The sequence below is a fragment of the Pristiophorus japonicus genome, chromosome 2 (assembly GCF_044704955.1).
Source record: "Pristiophorus japonicus isolate sPriJap1 chromosome 2, sPriJap1.hap1, whole genome shotgun sequence".
Taxonomy (NCBI): domain Eukaryota; kingdom Metazoa; phylum Chordata; class Chondrichthyes; family Pristiophoridae; genus Pristiophorus; species Pristiophorus japonicus.
In genome coordinates this window covers 217,135,427-217,141,776 of record NC_091978.1, presented here as the reverse complement: position 1 = coordinate 217,141,776, position 6,350 = coordinate 217,135,427, and the positions used below count along the sequence as shown (strand labels likewise).

At 46.7% G+C, this 6,350-nt stretch overlaps 1 non-coding gene across 1 annotated transcript; it reads right to left on the bottom strand.

The window, feature by feature from the left end:
• Nucleotides 1–5,147: 5,147 nt before the first annotated feature.
• trnal-cag (transfer RNA leucine (anticodon CAG)) lies at nt 5,148–5,230 on the bottom strand. Its single transcript has one exon. It is a non-coding gene; the product is annotated as a tRNA-Leu (tRNA).
• Between the last annotated feature and the right edge of the window lie 1,120 nt (nt 5,231–6,350).

Below are 6,350 nucleotides of genomic sequence, written 5' to 3'. Positions count from 1 at the left end.
CACATCGCAGCAACTTACCTCCAACCCTGTCCGAAGGCAGTCCGGTCCCATTCTCAGTCCCTGGTTCACACACAGTCCGGTCCCATGAGAGAGAGAGACCCGTACTGGCGACAGAGAATGGGACCAGACCTGACAGCCTTCGGGCGGGGTTGGAAGTAACGTGGTGCTGTGTGTTTTTCAATTCTTTTAATGTGTTGGCAGGTGGCTGTATGCTTCACTTTGCAGCCACAGCTCGCATTGTGTCCCTGGTTACCATGGCAGCCCGATCTTTTTGGTGCAGATCAAGGCTCCACCCCCCTCGGGTTAAGCCACACCAAAATGAAGAGATCCAATGGGGAAACTTACAACACTCTTTTTTTGGCGCATTGTAAAATTCCAAAATCTGTGGAAACCCCCCAGTGTTTGGACTCACTGAAAAGAAAATTCGATTTGAGACTATTAAGCAGAAAGTTTGGGATCCTAAAATGCATATGGAAGAAATCTATGAGTTTTAACCGAGTTTGGGATTTTAAAAAGGTGCATGTTGGGTCTGTGAGAAAAGGGCTGCAAGACCAGTGGTAGGTTCAACCTCTGAAAAGCCAGTTTGGATATTGGAGCTAATCAACTTGTCTGGGCAACTGTTTACCCTCAAATCTGGACCCTAGAAGACATTGACATTTCAACAATTGACCTAAGAAAGTATAGTTTCAGCCCAAGCACAGAGCCCATCCAACACATGCATAATGCTAATCACCTTTCCGACCTGCATAGAGAGCTCGGACCCAGACAGGCAACTTGAAACCAGAAACTAACTTTAATAATTGCGACTCGAAACCAAAAGATAATTTCAACAAATGACACATTTTTAATCGAGTTACCTTTAACGAGCCCGCCAAAATTAATGAGCCCGCCAAAACTTAAACAAAGAATCGGGCTTGATTTGGCGCACAGATAAGGAAGCCTCTCAAAGTATAATTGAGGCCCTGTTTTATAGTCAGTAGGTTATTCACAGGTTACCACAGATCCTCACAGCCAAGGCAGAAGAAGTCAGTCTTCAGTGACCCCGGACATCATCAGACACATCGCGGCAACAAGAGCCTCACGAAACTATCAACAAACCATTACCAACAACCAACTTGGTAATATTGAGCCACTGCGACTGACAGATTTTGACCAGAACCAACTCGGAAGAAAACCGGAGATTCAAAAGTTTTCCACTCTACGATTTGTTCCTGACCGACAAACGGGTAAAACTTTACCTAAAGTAACCCAAAACCCTACCTCTGCAAAAGAAAAGTGAGTACTTACCCCATAGATCCAAAACGCGTCAACCGCATCAGCGGACACATCCCGACTGAAGAAAACGCAGCAAGAAGTCCTCTACTACATTCGGGGTACGGCAAGCAGAACCTACAAAACCCAGTGAACCCCGAAACCACGAAACATCCCTAACTGTCAAAGGAAGGATTGGTGAGCATTATCCCTGTTGCTCTAGAGTCTAACTTAGCGAGAGATAGGGAGTGGGAGGTGGGAGGTGTTCTTCTGCTGTATCTCTCCTTGTGTGTGTATTAAAGTGTTCCCTATTTTGAGATTGTAAGATTTTGACAATACATTAATATTGTAATTCTCTTTCTTGAATAAAATCAAAGTTTCTTGCACCAAAACCAGTTGCACAAAAATCTGCTGCACTTTGTCACAACCCTAAATAAATCCAAAGTCTAGAATCGAGGGAGTGGGAGCGATTCGAACCGTTCAGAAGGTCAAAAGCGAACCTGACCCCCACACCACCCCCTACATAATGGTGACCGCAGCAGGACTTTGCAATAAAGGATGTGATGCAGAGGATATTGTTTTGGAGGAAAAAAACTAAGATGGAAGAGAGGATTTTCTCTTTTGTGTACAAGAAAGTTAATGTCACTAAGGAATGGGTGCTCGGTCTGTTGCGTGCTGAGCATCCAGGAGATGCTGCAGCCCAGTGGACTGCGAGCAAAGACCATAAGGAATCCGTGGAGAAGGCCATCTGGTTGGTCTGCTTGCAGTGACAGGTCCAGCTTTTAAATGGAAGCGTCGAGGCATTGCAAGCAGAGCTGAGGGAATGTGAGGAACAGTCTCAAGCAAGGGCTGTGGCAGGGGAAAGGTTATGGGTAGAACTAAACCAACTGAAATAAGGGAAAATGCAGGTACAGGAACAGACAGGATTACTTTCAGTGCCAGTTCACTGAAGCTAAGAATAACGAACTAGTATTGCGGGAAGAGAATGCCACCCTTACCCTTCAAGTCAAAGAGCAGGAGGAGAGGTTAAGAGATGTCCAGGCAGCTTACAAGGCAGCCAGCACTAATGGGTTTGAGTCGGGAGACCACGGCCCCTGCCATAAGAACATAAGAATTAGGAACAGGAGTAGGCCATCGAGCCCTTCGAGCCTGCTCCGCCATTCAACAAGATCATGGCTGATCTGGCCGTGGACTCAGCTCCACTTACCCGCCCGCTCCCCATAACCCTTAATTCCCTTATTGGTTAAAAATCTATCTATCTGTGACTTGAATACATTCAATGAGCTAGCCTCAACTGCTTCCTTGGGCAGAGAATTCCACAGATTCACAACCCTCTGGGAGAAGAAATTCCTTCTCAACTCGGTTTTAAATTGGCTCCCACGTATTTTGAGGCTGTGCCCCCTAGTTCCAGTCTCCCCAACCAGTGGAAACAACCTCTCTGCCTCTATCTTGTCTTTCCCTTTCACTATTTTAAATGTTTCTATAAGATCACCCTCATCCTTCTGAACTCCAACGAGTAAAGACCCAGTCTACTCAATCTATTATCATAAGGTAACCCCCTCATCTCCGGAATCAACCGAGTGAATCGTCTCTGTACCCCCTCCAAAGCTAGTTTATCCTTCCTTAAGTAAGGTGACCAAAACTGCATGCAGTACTCCAGGTGCGGTCTCACCAATACCCTATACAGTTGCAGCAGGACTTCCCTGCTTTTGTACTCGATCCCTCTCGCAATGAAGGCCAACATTCCATTCGCCTTCCTGATTACCTGCTGCACCTGCAAACTAACTTTTGGGGATTCATACACAAGGACCCCCAGGTCCCTCTGCACCGTAGCATGTTGTAATTTCTCCCCATTCAAATAATATTCCCTTTTACTGTTTTTTTTCCCAAGGTGGATGACCTCACACTTTCCGACATTGTATTCTATCTGCCACCTTAGCCCATTCGCTTAACCTATCTAAATCTCTTTGCAGCCTCTCTGTGTCCTCTACACAACCCGCTTTCCCACTAATCTTTGTGTCATCTGCAAATTTTGTTACACTATACTCTGTCACCTCTTCCAGGTCATCTATGTATATTGTAAACAGTTGTGGTCCCAGCACCGATCCCTGTGGCACACCACTAACCACCGATTTCCAACCCGAAAAGGACCTATTTATCCCGACTCTCTGCTTTCTGTTAGCCAGGCAATTCTCGATCCATGCTAATACATTTACTCTGACTCCGCGTACCTTTATCTTCTGCAGTAACCTTTTGTGTGGCACCTTATCGAATGCCTTTTGCAAATCTAAATACATCACATCCATCGGTACCTCTATCCACCATGCTTGTTATATCCGCAAAGAATTCCAGTAAATTAGTTAAACATGGTTTCCCCTTCATGAATCCATGCTGTGTCTGCTTGATTGCACTATTCCTATCTACATGTCCCGCTATTTCTTCCTTAATGATAGCTTTAAGCATTTTCCCCACTACAGATGTTAAACTAACCGGCCTATAGTTACCTGCCTTTTGTCTGCCCCCTTTTTTAAACAGAGGTGTTACATTAGCTGCTTTCCAATCTGCTGGTACCTCCCCAGAGTCCAGAGAATTTTGGTAGATTATAACGAATGCATCTGCTATAACTTCCGCCATCTCTTTTAATACCCTGGGATGCATTTCATCAGGACCAGGGGACTTGTCTACCTTGAGTCCCATTAGCCTGTCCAGCACTACCCTCCTAGTGATAGTGATTGTCTCAAGGTCCTTCCTTCCCACATTCCCGTGACCAGCAATTTTTGGCATGGTTTTTGTGTCTTCCACTGTGAAGACCGAAGCAAAATAATTATTTAAGGTCTCAGCCATTTCCACATTTCCCATTATTAAATCCCCCTTCTCATCTTCTAAGGGACCAACATTTACTTTCGTCACTCTTTTCCGTTTTATATATCTGTAAAAGCTTTTACTATCTGTTTTTATGTTTTGCGCAAGTTTACCTTCGTAATCTATCTTTCCCTTCTTTATTGCTTTCTTTGTCATTCTTTGCTGTCGTTTAAAATTTTCCCAATCTTCTAGTTTCCCACTAACTTTGGCCACCTTATACGCATTGGTTTTTAATTTGATACTCTCCTTTATTTCCTTGGTTATTCACGGCTGGTTATCCCTTCTCTTACCGCCCTTTTTTTCACTGGAATATATTTTTGTTGAGCACTATGAAAGAGCTCCTTAAACGTCTTCCACTGTTCCTCAATTGTGCCACCGTTTAGTCTGTGTTTCCAGTCTACTTTAGCCAACTCTGCCCTCATCCCACAGTAGTCCCCTTTGTTTAAACATAGTATGCTTGTTTGAGACACTAGTTCCTCACCCTCAATCTGTATTACAAATTCAACCATCCTGTGATCACTCATTCCGAGAGGATCTTTTACCAGGAGATCGTTTATTATTCCTGTCTCATTACACAGGACCAGATCGAAGATAGCTTGCTCCCTTGTAGGTTCTGTGACATACTGTTCTAAGAAACAATCCCGTATGCATTCTATGAATTCCTCCTCCAGGCTACCCCGTGCGATTTGATTTGACCAATCGATATGTAGGTTAGAATCCCCCATGATTACAGCCGTTCCTTTTTCACATGCCTCCATTATTCCCTTGATTACTGCCCGCTCCACCGTGAAGTTATTATTTGGGGGCCTATAAACTACACCCACCAGTGACTTTTTCCCCTTACTATCTCTAATCTCCACCCACAATGATTCAACATTTTGTTCATTAGAGCCAATATCGTCTCTCACAACTGCCCTGATATCATCCTTTATTAACAGAGCTACCCCACCTCCTTTCCCTTCTTCTCTATCTTTCCGAATCGTCAGATACCCCTGTATGTTTAATTCCCAGTCTTGGCCACCCTAAACAATGAATGTCAGAAGTGGGATTCAAACCCACGCCTCCAGAGGAGTCTGCAACCTGAACACAGCGCCTTAGACCGCTCGGCCATTCTGACCGCTCGGCCAGCAACAAATCAAAAGTTTAACTCTTGCTCTGTCCAAGGCCAAAGGCCTAATAAGCCCGGGTGCGGCCAGGGTGCACCTGGAGGAGAAGGGGAAAACTGTTCAACCACCACCTGTGGCGCCGGGGTTGGACCCAGTTTGTCAGCAGGAGGGGCAAACGAGTTGTGAGGCGGGCAGTAATTGCGGATCACCACCACCTAGCTCGGTTTGGCAGCAGGAAGAGGTGGGCGAGCCAAGGCAAGAAGGGTCGGAACCGGGGCCGATGTGCCTGGTTTGGCAACAAATGTTTGGCCCACCCAACGGTGGTGGGGGTCAGGAGCCCCTCGAAAGTCACTTTGTGGTTCCCCACACTACCCAACAGCTTAGGGCTATGATAAGCCACCTGAGTAAGCTCACTCAAAAGAGGGGACCCCTCGGTCCACTTCACAGAGGTGGAACAAGCAGGGGGCATTAACGGGTGCGATGATTCCGAGCTGGCAAAGATGCTCCTTCTCTTGCTGGATAGCAGACTGTATCAGTCCCTCTATGCGGAGAGCAAGAAAGGGCAGGGTACATAAAATGCTATCCGGGAGGAAGTTTTGGCGGCCATGGGATGGAATGACGGAAGTCCCTTCTCCCGGGTGGAGAAGACAGTGTAGCTCACAGGAAAGACCCCGCAGGTTTTTGCAGATAGACTGTGGCCTGTGTAGCAGAGTGCCTGTAACAGGGCTCTCGACCGGGATCATCTGACCCCGGACGAGAGGACCCACTGGCTTCGAAGCCTGATGGCGAACAGCTTGCCACGGATCAAAGCAAGGGCTGAGGCCTGGTTTGACCCGAAAGATTCCAACGCCACTGAGGAGACAGTGGTCAGACAGCTGACCCTGGCTTACCGGAACGGCAGAGGGATGAAAGAGCACCCACCTAAAGGAAAGGTCCACGAAATCAGACCTAGTCTGGATAAGAAGGATTGGCACCAGAAATGGGGCAACCCCTCCGATACGAAGCATAACTGCTTCGGGTGCGGAAAGAGTGGGCACTGGAAAAAGGACTGCAGGAATCCGTGGCAGGGTAACACAGGGAAGAATTCTCCCGCCCCTGCCCAAAAGGCCGGGACCGGGAAACCGACCTCTC